The sequence below is a fragment of the Mixophyes fleayi genome, chromosome 3 (genome assembly GCF_038048845.1).
Source record: "Mixophyes fleayi isolate aMixFle1 chromosome 3, aMixFle1.hap1, whole genome shotgun sequence".
In the NCBI taxonomy this organism is placed as follows: Eukaryota; Metazoa; Chordata; class Amphibia; order Anura; family Limnodynastidae; genus Mixophyes; species Mixophyes fleayi.
In genome coordinates, this window is record NC_134404.1 from 61,501,633 (window position 1) to 61,516,637 (window position 15,005).

At 39.5% G+C, this 15,005-nt stretch overlaps 1 long non-coding RNA gene across 2 annotated transcripts in view; it reads right to left on the reverse strand.

Moving 5' to 3' along the window:
- The window catches only part of LOC142142653 (uncharacterized), a 98,664-nt gene extending 84,050 nt beyond the window's left edge, over positions 1–14,614 (reverse strand). For both annotated transcript variants that reach the window (XR_012689263.1, XR_012689262.1), the window contains exon 1: positions 14,448–14,614. This is a non-coding gene — a long non-coding RNA (uncharacterized LOC142142653). The remainder of the gene's footprint in view (positions 1–14,447) is intronic.
- Positions 14,615–15,005: the final 391 nt, after the last annotated feature.

Consider the following 15,005-nt stretch of genomic DNA (forward strand, 5'->3'; position numbering starts at 1 on the left):
TCTAGTAAAGCAGGGAAACATGTGAAACCTGAGGGGCAAAAGTGGTTTTACTGAAGAGGTGATATGGGGAATATATGTCAATAGCAAGCAGATGTTATCCCATGGCTAGGTGAAATATTCCTATAAAGCATAGAAAATAAGAGCTAAAGCAGGTAGCGGAAAGCAGGTGCATTAAAATGGAGAAGTCCCATTATGTTTAGTTAAAGGCTGGTTGAAGATTTTTCTGCCTCCAACAAGCCTTGGGTTTTACATACACAGTTCCAAAAACATTAATGTGGGCATGCAACTCTGTATGTACAAGGCAGATAAAGCAGTGTAGTCACACAAAATGAAATGCTATGCTCAGGGAAGAACATGGATGTACTGGCCATAGAGGCATCTGGGGGGTGCAAAAGTTAGCAGTCTTCTGCAAACAGTTAGCACTGACACACTTTAGATTGCAAACTCCCGAGAGCAGGGCCTTCTAAACCTTGTGTCCTCCTCTTCCTGAAACCTCTGCCTTTGGCTCCCAGCCTCGCTTTTGCACTTGATTCCTGCCCTGGGTTCTCCTCTTCTCCCTTGCCTTTGCATCCCCATTACTGATCTGATCCTGTTTGTCTGCCCACACTGCTGGGCACAGGCTCAGTCTGCTTTAGTTCACTCCCCAGTGAATTCTAGAATTCACTTATACCTCTTTGTCCTATGCACCTGTTCTCAGCTGTGTTGGTTTTAAATGCACTTTGTTTTGTCCATGCTACTTTTATGGCACTGTGCACCCTTTGTGGCACCATAAGCATAAAAGATAATAATAATAATAATAATAATAATAATAATAATAATAATAATAATCATAATAATAATGTGAGGAGTTGGGTTGATCAAGAACATTCATTGCTATATGAAGATATACAAATACACCTAGTTCTGCATTTTAATGGAAAAATTAGATTTAATTTTGTAGGCTGTACTAAAATGAAATAAATGGGTGGGAAGGGGACATGTATGGGCGTTCCCTTCTTTCTTCGGTAGGAAACAAGTGACTTTTTCTCCCAGCAGAAGAGCTTTTCCACCACCTCTAAGGTCTCAGATATCTGGGGCTTATTGTTATACTTATAATGGGACCTACAATGGGATGTATTTTGCACTCTGCAATTCAACTTCTATGGAAAGTGCACTTACTGGAGCATTTTGAACAATGTAATAAAAAGTGTCATACATGCAAAAGTGACACATGTGATAAACACAATTTCAGTGTCCTCTCTTTGTAAGATTAATGAAGACATAAATTAAGCTAAAACAATAAGTATTAAAGGATAAAAATGGCAATGTTTAAATTAATAAATAGGGTGATACAAAAATGGAAGTAAATTCATGGGATATTTTTACTGTTTTCAGCTTACGTATTTTCTGGAGCATCTGTCAACCTGCAAAACGATTATAGATAAACAAGCAGACATACTGCACATACAGAAGCATTGCCAGACTGCAGTTTTTGTGGTCTGTAAATAATTTTTAGTGTATGTGGGAGTGTAGACCAATCAGAGTGGACTTGCTGGAGGAGAAATATAATATACAAGCAAACTCTGGGGGTGGTGGGTTCTAAAAGAATTCTCACTCCAGATCAAGTAAACAGGGATAGCCCAAGGTCAAGGTCACTTGACAGGGTGAGGCGTTAAAATATCCAGCTGATGTTAATACTGCATTTTTGTTAAGGACAAAATATTACAGGAGAATCAGATATGGCTGGATTTATGACCAAGGCCAAATCAAATTGGTCGCAAGCAGACAAAGGGGATAATACAGAGATAAACGAAAAACAGGAGTAAATTACACTTAAAAAAATTGCATATTTCCACCCATATGCAGAGCTGATACAAACCTAGAGAGCAAGATTTGCACCTAGTTTATGACAAGTCATCATGATCAGCGAAAATTTGCACCTGCCCTTTAGCAAGTACTAAAGATACGCCTCCTAACAGGCGTATATGTATGTTTCTGCAAGTCTGCATGAGTCACATTTGTGTCAACACCCCTTTACTGTACTTGGTCACCCCTCCCCTTGCCTGTGCCACCTCTGTAGGCACCAGTGTCATATAGAAGCTGGTATGCATAGGTGCATTTGCATCCACTTGCTTTCAGAGCATGCACTGAGCAATTTACTGCATAATATGCTACTTCCAACTCTGCTTCAAGCCCAAAGAGAACATCTCTCATGAGATTTCCAACATGTGAAGCGGCTCAAAAAATGATATTACTTTGCTGTGGCAGGGCCATGGTCTTTCCATTATATAATTCATAATTGCTCATCTCACATCATGATACTCCCCCTGTCAGATGCAGCCCTGTCCTCAGTAACATAATCATTCTTCACATTCATCTCCTGCTGTTATTGTCAGGAGCCGTCCCTGCTGTTCCCCTGCCATATGGGGACGGACGCCTGCTGCCTCTGGCCGGAGCGCTCTGTTGCATAGCAACAGATGCGCTGCAGCTTCCGCCGCATCTCCCTGTCGGGTGCATGCGTCCTGCTCCGTCCCGTTGCCTAGCAACGGGATGCTACTCCTGCACGTAGTGTGCCTCTCTCTGGCTCCTCTTATCTCTTCACAGTTGCCTCTATTTAAACCTGGCTCTGGCTCCAATAGGGTGCCAGAGTAACAGGTTTCTTTCTCCAGCGTTCCCTGTGATTGTTTCCTGTTGTGAACCGACTCCCCTGACCATTCTCCTGTCTTTTGCTCTCCTGTTGTGACCCGGCTTGTCAACCATCCTCCTGTCTGTCTTTCCCATATTGTTCCTGCGACCTTTGCCTGTTTGACTACCCGTTTGGATCCTCCTGTACCTTGCATTCCCGATTGGCTTGACCCAGACCGTCTGACTCTCCTATCACTACACCGGCAGCTGGCTAGTAGGACCGCGACCTGCGTTCCCTATGCAGTGAAGTCCAAACATCCTTGCAGGGGTCCCTGGCGAACACCAGGGGTACGTTAGACTCCGCACCTGCTAGTTCAGTAGTGCTAATACCGGTTAGTGGCTTTCTACAACTCCAGTCTTCAGCAAGGACTGATGTTATGAACACTGCAATGATATCATTAGTAGATATGAAACTCAGTGGAACTACAGGGGGGGATGCAAGGGGTAATGGAGGTCTGGCAGTGGTGGCTCGCTCTCCCCACTCTGAAACCCCAATTCTACCCCATTGCCCCCACTGTTCTGTGAAAAACAGGGAATGGAGGATTCTTCTGAGCATGGGCTGGTCCAAGGATTGCGCTTGTCTGTGAATAAGTCTAGTCTGGGAGATTAGAGCGACATTGATTGCCACTAACTAAATTTTGCTCTGGGGTGATGCACTGTTTAGTCCCTGGATAAGCTCCAAGTTGCTCTATCCTCACCCACTCCATAATTGGGTAGTAATAGACATGCAGGCAATGAAGATGAGATACAGAGTGCTCTGATCTCTAGTGAAATGTACCTTAAGAAAGGTGCATGGAAATGGCATGAGAATCCACAGAGAGTACAGCAAACATATTATTGGCTAAGATGGACATCAGGCATAACAGTAAAAAAAACCTGCAAACAGCAGATGTGAGTATTGTGTTGTTTTTGGTGCTATGGCATTGACTTGCATGGAACAATTCTTTCTTTGATCTTAGGAAATAATGGATGATGAAGTCCGGGCTGCTGAAATGTTTTATTTGATAACACAGAAAAACAAAAATCCAGTTTTCTCCAACGTTATATTCATTTATCTTTAAATCCTATCTCTACTATTACTCTAGTGAACGTGCAGCAATAAATAAAACATAGAGCAGAGTGATGTCCCATGTATTAATAACTAGACAGGCAATATACTCAGCCCATTTTTCTTAATTCAATCACATTTGAGAAACACTCCCACATCTATTTGCTGTATAGATAATCAAACATCAATAGATAAAAAAGTGTGAAATGATCAAATTACAGTGAAATCAATCAAGAGGAGCCGTGCTCTCCATATATCATACAGAATAATGTGTTCCAACCTAATAGAATATACTATGGAAAAACAATAGAAAATACCATATTTTTCTATTACAGAGTATATTACTTCAGAACATAATTCAACACAGTGCTGATATTTTTTTAATGTGTAAAATTACACCTCCAACATTACAAATGCCATTTGTGCCTGTTTTTATTGCACAAATGTGCCCAAATTTTATATGTAAAAACATTTTAACACTTACTACCATGCCCATTTGCAACAACATCTGCAAATACATACATATCACTTTTACAAGGGCAGTAAAAAAATGTGAAATAAAGGTGCATTGTGGGCATTATTTCAGGGTCAATTTCCACTATGAACATGGAGCATTTGTGCAAATATAAGTGTTTGATCATTTGTATTTTTTAGCATTAATTGTTTTACTTTGCTTCTTTAACCAGAACCACTCACCTGCCTAGGTGGGCTGGGTCCCAGGAGTTGAGGCTCTAATCAGAAATCAAACTCATGACTCTTCAGGATATATATATATATATATATATATTATATATATATATATATATATATATATATATATATATATATATATATATATATATATATATATATATATATATATACACATTATATATATGTGAGTCAATTAAGATACTAACCATGTTTAAGCCCACAACCAGTCTTTCACTTTAACAAAGAAAGGAGCGTACCTTTTGACATGGTACTGATATGCAGCTGCAATCTGCAAGGCTGAATAGTTGCTCCAACTTTAATAGAGAGTATTTTAGTTTTGCCATTATGAATCCTCCATATCAATAATGTAACAATTGCCTCTTCAATTGAGTGTCTTTATCGAATGTAATTTTGAATTCTATTGTTCAGTTAATAATATACTGTACAAATATTGTATTCATTGTCACTACATGTCTCATGTCTCTTCATTTTATGATTATGTATTATATATATTATACATCAACCATAGACTTTAAACTTTACCCTCAATTTATCAGGTGTTGGACCCTTAAGTCATATGGCCCTTCAATAAACGTGTCAGGTGGCTTATTCCTTTCCCCTAGTGTGTGTGGGTGGGTTATCACAAGTCACTTGTAGAGAGCTAGGCAGAAGTTCCATGACTCAACCCTTGATAGACCGTTCCAAGATCTGCAACACTGAAGAGAGAACATAACCTGGGTGTGGTGACACCATGTTTGAAAAATTGAGAAAGAGGTCAGATTACCCTAATCATGAGATTTATATCCCACACTCCATTACATGTACTGAGGTATCTGGAGTGCATGGGATAAACTAGTATGTAGATCTAAGCTTAATGTATGTTTTACTATCCTTTCTGCCCTGGACTCCCTTTCATTTTTAGATTTCAGAACTGAAGCCGCTATTTGTCTCCCTAGGGACTAAGCTGCTGAAAAATGTATTTTTACACCAACAACTTTTCAACTATTTCATTGAATTGACAGGAACAGAGTATAGGACCCATGGCTTTAATTAAGGGTCCCAGATCCTTCATGGACCATTGACAATCTATTTTTTTCCCTCTACCTCTCCTTATCTGTATAACAAGCACTGTGTGCACAGGTATCATTAAAAAGACATTTCAGAAGGCTAAAGATGGTTATCTTATTCAGGAGGTCACGTGACCCTGGTTTTGAGGTGGCATATTCAAATCTGCATATTATTAAAGCATTCTCTAACACAGCATATAGCTGTGTTTGAGCAACAGTTATTCCTATCCAGACTGACTTCCTGTTATGCTGTATTGCTGCTGACCTTGGCTTCCCTTGTGATTCCTTCTTGGATGGTGCTTCTGTCTGTTAGCCCCTTGCTTGCTTTGACCACCCTCTCTCAGATCTTGATTTTGGACTACATTATTATCTTTGTTCCAGATCCCGGCTTGTTATTGGACTTCCCTACTGCTTACTGATTTTGTACCTTGCTACTGCCAGTGTATCAATCCTCGGCTAGCTGACCTAGCCGAGGACTGATCGCATCTGAACTCTGCGATCTGCATGTTCCCGGCCAAAAAGGTCATCCTGCCTTGCGGCGGTTCTTGGTGAAGACTGGGGGATCCGTTAAACTCTGCGTCTCTGTTTGGCCAGCACTAAACCAGGCTAACACGTGTCTCCATCACCCAAGACCCCTCCTCCTGAGACAATCGTTACAGGTACTCATGTTGGACTCCCCAGAATAGACATTTTCTGGTTCCTTGTTGTTAGTTGCGGCGGCCAAGGGCACCACCGCGACTCTGTCTGTAGTCTTCCGGGCGTCCCGGCCGTCACTATGACGACCGGGACGTCACTTCCTGTAGCTTTGTCCCGTTTGCCTGGGCAACAACCGGGACGCTGGGGAGCTTCTGGCGCCACGCCCGGCCAGCTGTCAAACAGCCGGGCGCATGCGCACATGTGACTTCAGGGCCCGCCGTTCAAGGCTGAGTTCAGCCAGCCAATCAAGGTTGATTATGAAGAATGGTTACTGCTGGCACTCTGCTATTCCCATTGGCTGCAGGCTCTGCATGTTCATCAGTCTGCAGCTAAGGACACATTCTGGTCTGTGTCCTGATTGCCCATCTGTATTATTTAAGGCAGTGAGGATTGGGCCTCACTGCCGGTTATAGCGTCCTGTTCACAGTTCTGCTGCCTGCTTGTTCTCTCTCTGTTTGGTGTTTAAACCTGTGACTGACTTCCCGTGTATGACCCTCGCTTGTTCCTGGACCTTGAACCTACTCTTCTGACCCTGACCATTAGCCTGAAAACCGGATTCTGCTCCTCTGCCAGTGCCCCTGACCTTTCGCTTGTCCCTGGATTCTGAACCTGTGCTTTTGACCTCTGACCTTGGTTTACTCTGCCTGAACCCCACGCTGCTGTTCGCCTATCACTCCACTCCTGGGTTCTCTTTAGCCGGTATATGATTCTCGACCCTCTGTCAGACTGCGGCCAAGTCTGTCCCCACCACTAGGGGCTCTAGCGAACACCAGGCTTTGGGAGTAGACTCCGAGTTTTATTGGGCTGGCTAGGGAGTTCCTAACACTTGTGTGAGAAAAGAGACTGTCATCAACTCTAATGCAGTGTGAACTGAGGTGCCCCAACTGAGACAAGACTCCAAGAAATGTATACTTCCAAAGACTTTTGACATTAGAGGGAATCAGGTAAAAATAATGTGGGCATGGGGAAGTATTTAATCTGGGTAGGAAGGAATAGGGTAACATTTGATAAGAAATGTTGATGTACTAAAGTGAACTGTATATAAAACAATTAGAACAGTGATCAGTACAGTAAACTCTTAATAAAATTAGAATATCGTTGAATCTATAGTTCTACAAGTAATATCACTAACTTAAACCAATAGTTTTTACCAATATTTATAACTTTAAATACCATTTCTTGAAGATTTTTTAAGAAATTAAGATGACTAAAATTGCATGGGTTACTTGTGTTTACTGAACAATTATGGCTCATATAATAACCTGCAAACTTTGGGCTGTTGAGCCTTAGTCTGTGGGCTTCTGATTGCTTTCGGGCGTCTGTCCGTGGTTTGCATAAAAAGAGCCATATTTATCAGGGTTTAAAGGTGTTAGTTCTCACTAGCAATCAGCAGAGAAACTGCCCCAATTCACCTGGCAGGGACTTACAGAGGGGTAAGTGTTTATGGGGTGAACACTGCAGCGTGCTTTGTGAGCGTACTGTTACTTATCTGTCTTGACTGCATTTGACTGTTAAGGCCTTGAAATTCCCATCCTTATGAGATAAGTGTCATGCTGGGGTCTCCTGGTCCAAGATCTTGCGCCATTTCTTTTATTCCACAAGTGGTTCAAGGAATTCTAAGCTGACCATTGCTGTCTTCTGTACACTCTGTCCCTACTTTATACTATTGCTCTCTTCACTACTTTATTTCTCAGTAACACACTACTATCCCCTGACCTGTTTGGTCTCAGACTATCTTAATTTTCTGTCAATTAGTTCCTCATCTCTGTATTTAATCTCTGTTTTATATGTTTCCCAAATTGTTTACCATATCTGCTATTCCCTGTTCTTCAGCATCCTTTTATCCTACAATTTCTGTCACTATTGCTCTACCTATGTCCATTTCTGTCTGCTGCTACCCTTCTTCAACTTCCTTAATATCCCAAATGTCTGACACTATTTCTATAGTTCAGCAGCTACTCCCCATTTCTAGCGGAATCAGGGTTCCTTGATACATTTTATCAATGAATCTCATTGGTTAGTTGGGGCAAGACCCTACGTGGAGTCTAGTAACAGTGAACCTCATTATACCAATGAGGTTCATTGATACATTTTATCATGTTCTTTGAGGCTAAACCTCATGAGTGGTCTAGCCGCAACTAACCAATAATAGCGGCTTTCTTGAGGCTTTGACTAATCAGAGCAAAGTCTCATTGTATTTGATAGTTTCTGTCAGGCCTCCTTGAATGTCAGTTGCTTTGGGGCTCCATAAGGAGCAGTTGAGCAAAGTCCATAAGTTTCTATGTTTTTATTTCTTCCCTGTGGATTAAAAACTGGAAAAAAGAAAATAATTCCTGTGGAATTATGTGATTAATAAATTGATGAATGAGGGATTGTGAGAGTTTTAATTAAATAAAGGATTTTATCACCATGTTTTATTTTATTTTACATTATTTTTATGTGGTCCTATATGTCACCATAGTTCTACAAGTGCTAGCAAGTTATGACTGCTAGGGTTTTTTGGGATCAATAGTGCCACATTGCTATTTTTTCACTATTAAAACTGATTATCTCTACACCCCTGTGTGCGTTCAGCATAGAACTTTTATTTACTGGGGGTGCATGGTTTTCTTTGGACCCGATTACCTTAGGGAATTCAGTCTCATGCCTGTCAGGTTGAGGTTGTAGTCCACTATAAAAGTGGGACCCAATTCTGCAAGTTTTTCTTCTATAATGTCACATGGTCAGCCTTTTTGGTACACATGCACAGTATGAAATTGCGTAAGAAGGGCCTTGCGTCCAACTTAAAATTACCCTCTTGATGTGATCAAGCCCTCGGAGGCTTGAGCTCTCTTTAATGGTCTGGGGAATAACAGGGACTTACCCCTACCATATGGTCAGGCCAATCATCATGCTGGTATGAGCCCCAAAGTGGTTTTTGAATATTGGTACCAAATTGGTCTTGACTTTTAATTTTGCATATTTAAACAAGAAAACATTGTTTTCATACACCAGTCTCACCCTATCTGCAATCTAAGTACTGCATACATGGGATAAACAAGATAGGGATTGGAGTAATAGTTTTATTTGTTTTTATTCTTAAACTTAACTGGTGCTTTTTACACTTGTATTGCACCAATGACCTTCATATAAAAAGTCTTACATGGACCGATATACAAATTAATCATCATGCATACACAATCCTTAAGGACACTAGTACGGTGGGCAGTGGCATGCAGTGTTTATAAGGTCCAGCTTAATCAAAGCATTCATCATCCTATATCAGCAGGTTTATCTTCATATTAATTTCACTTTTTCAATGTCATCACCATTCAATAGATTTGCATATCTTTAATTGGTCTCTTTGATAACTTTGCTAGAAATGGCTATCTATATTTTTTTTCTTTTCCCAATGCACTCCTGGTGCTCGGTATTGCTTAATAAAGCGATATGTAAATAACAAAAATGAGGATATCTGTGTTATTAGAGGACATAAACATTCCTGAAGTGGATAATTGAGGTATTTTCTAAATTAATGTTTTGTTAGATCACAATATCATTGTCCTAAACATAAGAGAATTTTTCAAACCAATCAAAGCGTTTGTTTATTTATCTTCCTCCAAGCCATCTTAGTTCAACATTAACAATTCTCTTTGAATCTTTGTGTAATAACAAATTGAACTCTAGTAATTAAAATAATTTGCTAGTCATTATGAATTATTAATGAGAAGCTTGAATATCTCTTGTCTCATTAGTATGTATCTGGTTGGATTTATTTGCATAACCCCAGAAACCATTACCTAGAAAATAATTCAACACACAGAGAATCTATTTCTTCTTCAAATTCGGAACTCCTGACTGAGAGGGGGGGTCAGGGGCCACTTCAGTATTCAGGCAAAATGTTTCTCTTAAATGAGGTTCAATTACCTTTAATGCAAGATTTGCGCTTGTTTCTATTACAAATATGCTAATGTTATGTATATATTTTGATTAATGACAGTTTTATAATTACTTCATAACCATAACAGTTTGTACTTACATATTGTATTCTAGGACTGACAATCATGTCATCAACATTCTTTATTTTACACTTCACAGCATCTCAACTCTTATGGTGTTTGATGATAGATAGATAGATAGATAGATAGATAGATAGATAGATAGATAGATAGATAGATAGATAGATAGATAGAGTATTAAAAATACAAGAAATTACACTATAACAATGTGCAGTGACCCAAGTTCTGCCTATATTATATTTATTTATTACAAGGTATTTAAAGCCAGGCACATTTACAAAGGTAGTTACAATCTTTCAAACTCCGTTAACAGTGGATCTATTGTCTTAGATTAGCCTCTACTAGCTGTTCTTGCATCATATTTTTTTTTTTCATTTCCATTCCAACTGGGCAATTTTTTAATTTATACAGAAATGAAAGTTACTCAATCAATGTATAGGTTTATAGCAGGTGCTTGAAAGGGTGGGGTTATCCTGAATGGAATAAATACAGAGAAAAAAATCCCCTAGCACACTGCTATAGCCAGCAAAGGAGCTGACATTTCTACTTGTATATAAAAATGCAGAAATCTCAGTTGCACATATTTGCAAATGTATGGAAAGCCACCCGCCACTTCACGGCGCCTCTGCTAATAGGGTATTCCTAACTCTAAACAGTGATACATTTAAGTATACATCTGTATTTTGACTGTTACTGTGGATTGAGACAATACTCAAAACACCATAATGAATTTATAATGATAGGCAAGTTAAGAGTTAACAGTAAGTATTTAGTGTAACTATACTGGTAACCCAAGCCCTAACATGTGTCTGTCATTTGTATTTTATTGACAGAATAATTTTTAATTGCAATTATATTTTTGGGACTAAGCATTTCCAGGACCAATGTGTTCTTATCCATGTTCTACTTATTTTCCTTTAGAGGCCTTGGTTACACTGATTCCCAGAACCTGAGGAGATTGGAGTCTGGAAAATGTTTTGTTCTCAAGTTTTTTTCTGTATAAGACACCTGTTGTTTTTCTGGTATGAGATATATAAGGCATTTGTCTTTAATCTTAAGGAAGTAGCTCTAAGGATGATATCACACCATTATATAAATTAGATATAGCAATCATTATTTATAAGGTATGCATGCTTCTAATTAATTATATATGGATGCCATGCTATGTACAGTATATCTGCGTTAGACACTGAACACGTCACTCAGTAATCATAACTCATAAGAAAAGACCTTGTTGCAATCATTTTTTTATTTATTTTAACAATAACTGGGTACTTGTGATTTCTCTATTATTAATTAAGGATAAGAAGCCTTGAAGTAGACATATAGAATAACAAATCAGTAGAAAAAAGCACAGTGTTCTGTCAGGATAGGCACAAGGCACAAAAGTATAAAAGGCATAAAGGCATAAAAGTGCACTTTCCTTTGTGCATCTACCTTTGTGACCTAGTGGCTGAAATTCTTCACACATATGAAAAACAAATATAATCATATTGCCTGCCTATAGCCAGGGCTGTTCCATTCAAGTTAAAATGATTGTGTAACCACATGTAACATTTTAAGAGATGCAACAACACTTCATGTGAAGAGAATGCACACATTGCTCCATCCAAATTAGTTGAGGCAATTATAGGCACACCTAAATCAATGTTTAAAAACATATAAATAAGACAGATGAAATAAAGAAAATCCTAATGCTCATTTACTCTCATGAGTGGTGTAAGCTTTTATCCCCCTATAGTTCACATGTTAAGTGTATAACCTTGATTTAGGGGTATAGTATTGCATTTGCCACCGCAATCTTTTCTTGCATTTCTCATGCTTGACAGGATCCTCACATCATTGCTCCATGCTGTTTAGGGACCCTGCTCTCTTCACTATCTAATACCATGTTCACACTGACCTAAAAACACAGGCTATTGTCGGGGCGAGCCCCGGCGACCGGCATCTACCCAGGTCTGATGACCCCAGAATTAGACCTGGGACTCTTGCAGGGTTATTCCCGGATCCATCCTGGGTAGCCGCCAGTGTGAACCGTGCGACCCGGGTTTTTCAACCCGGGTGTCATAGAAAGGAGCTGGTTTAAATTACCTCAACTTTGTCAGCCAATCAAAGTTCCTCTTGTGATGACTCACAATTATTGCCAGGGCACACCAGAGTTCAGTATGAATGGGATTGACCTGGGAATTTTCTGGGTTCAAGGTGCAGTGTGAATGGGGTCTGATGAGCTGGGATGCTCTGTAACGCGAAAATTTCCTGGGTTCAAAAAGCCAAAATATTGTCCAGGTGGCAATGTGAACGTGGTCTTTAGGACACATTTGCACACACGTACTGAGCGGATTGTGCTTTTTTTTTAAACTGCATGTAAATCAGCTCTGCATACTCTGGAAGTTAACAAGAAACGGATCTTAAGATTCATGTGGTGAGGTTTACAGAGTAAACCTACGGGAGTAGCACTACTATAACAGACACTGCAGGATACGTACAATTCCTATGTGGAAAAAATCTCAAAAGAGCGCATAGAAAAAAAATAAAAATAAAAAATAATATATATATATATATATATATATATATATATATGTTTGTGTTTGTGGCAAATAACCCTGTTTGCCACAAACCATTCCCCTTAGCTTTGCCATTGGTTTTCATGCCAGTCAGACCTTTTTACTTGCTAGTGAGTCTCCTTCCTCTGAAATAATGCTGTCTGCTTTATCATGTAGCACACAAATACTTAATAATTTATTTGTACACTGAAATTTAAAGTTGATATTTGTGTGCTACATGAAAAACAGTCAGTATTTAACTTATGTGCAAAATAGAAAACTAGTTTGCACCCCTTGCATTGTAACATGGTTATGTCCAGGAGTCTACATAGCACTACCTAGCAATTGGCACTTAGACTAGACCTCTAGCTGTAGTAAGGGATATGGCAGAAATCCTGCCTACATCTGCGTGCGCCTGAGTTTGATTTGAATGTGACTGCACGGGAGCACTTTTAATCAGGGCCATCTTAACAACATTATGGGCCCCCGGGCAAAGCAGTGCACTGGGGCCCCTATATATATATATATATATATATATATATATATATATATATATATATATATATATATATACATACATACAAGTTAACCCGTGCATGATACTCATTCTAGTCAAATCAAGCTACTTAAGGTGTTAAAAAGGTTCTTGTCATGCATTTGGGCCATAGCCCAGGCCTCAACCACCAACCACTCCCCACTGTCACCCCCGGCAACCTCCAACCACTCCCAACTGTCACTTCTCCTTCAAGAAATATATATATATATATTTTTTAAATCTTTATAAACACTTTTAACAATTAACAAATTAAATTAACAAATTAAAAACATCTGAGTATACCAAATTTCAGCCCTTTCTGAATTTTTTTTTACACAAACACTAAGAATTTAGTAGGTCAGTGTATAATTAAGCCCAGCAGGTGGCGCTGCAGCTTGGTTTTATTTTTTCCACACACAGACAGACTAACACACGCCACTAGACAGTTATATTATAGATATATATATAGATATAGATGTATAGAGATACAGATATAGATATAGATATAGATATAGATATATAGAGATAGATGTACTTGCTCAGTGACCCTTGAAGGTTTGTTTTGCAGGATTATTTTTTTCTAATTAAAAGCACTGTCTATGGGGCCCCCTTGCCCGTGGAGCCCCTGGGCACCTGCCCATCGTGCCCAATGGAAAAGATGGCCCTGCTCTTAATGTACATTGCCTATGTGCATCTTCCCTTTCCTGACCTTGTTCCCTCTCCGAAGTTATAGGCTGTAGTAAGTGTCATATGTGCTCTAAGAGTACTTGGACGTGGCTGCCTTCTGTTCCGTATCGTCCAGTTCTGAGCATTTGCAGAGTGATTTTGCAGACGATAAGCAAAAAATTAACAGATACTTTCCTTAATGACTTAGCCCTTTGTCTGTTGCTTTCTGCTTGCCTCCATTTCACACTTCACATTATGGCACTGCCTCATTCAGTTCTCTCCTTACTTATACAACCAAATGAGTGGACAGCCACTGCCTTCAACAGCATCAGCATGCTCTTCTCTTGGAACCCTCTGGTCGTTGTGAGCATTCTTATGATCTGATTGGCTATAGGTCGTTCTATTCCTGCTGAACTCAAGCCTGAGACATGCAGTAGTCGAAGATTGATTACAATAAGGTACTCAATCTCTAGTCAAGTGCACCTTAATTATGATTTACCGCTTGTAGGCAGAACACAGTAAAATAATAGTACTCACCTCTGGCTGACCCTGCCGTCTGTCCAAATGCCGGTGCTATCAGTATTCCTGCCGCCTGTGTTCTTGCTGAAATTTACATAGCTAGAGCAGCCAAGTGCAGCCTGAACTAGAATTTGTTATCATGCCCCCTTTATATGGCTTGGAGTGTGCAGAATGTAGTTCCATGCTTCTCTATGCAAGCTTGTGCAGGGAGAATAGAGGCATTGTGTTTAACGGAGGGTGCTTCCATTTGAATGGACAGCAGGGGCAGCTGGAGGAATGTATTATTATTTTACTATTTCCTGTCCTTGGGCAGTAAATACTTTATTTTTAACATTAGGTAGAGACACTTTTCAGATAGACTTCAATGTGCAATATATCTAGAGAGAAAAAAACAATGTAATAAACTGAACTGTGACGCACAAAATAAAACCAGTTCCAATGTCTTTTTATTCTCATGACATACTTATGGCACAAATCAGGCTGCAAAAAGAAAGAAGTGATAATAAGAGGGACTTTGATGTTATCTTTTGAAGACAAGTGCATTCGATGGATTGCAATCCCACAACCAGTTCTGCA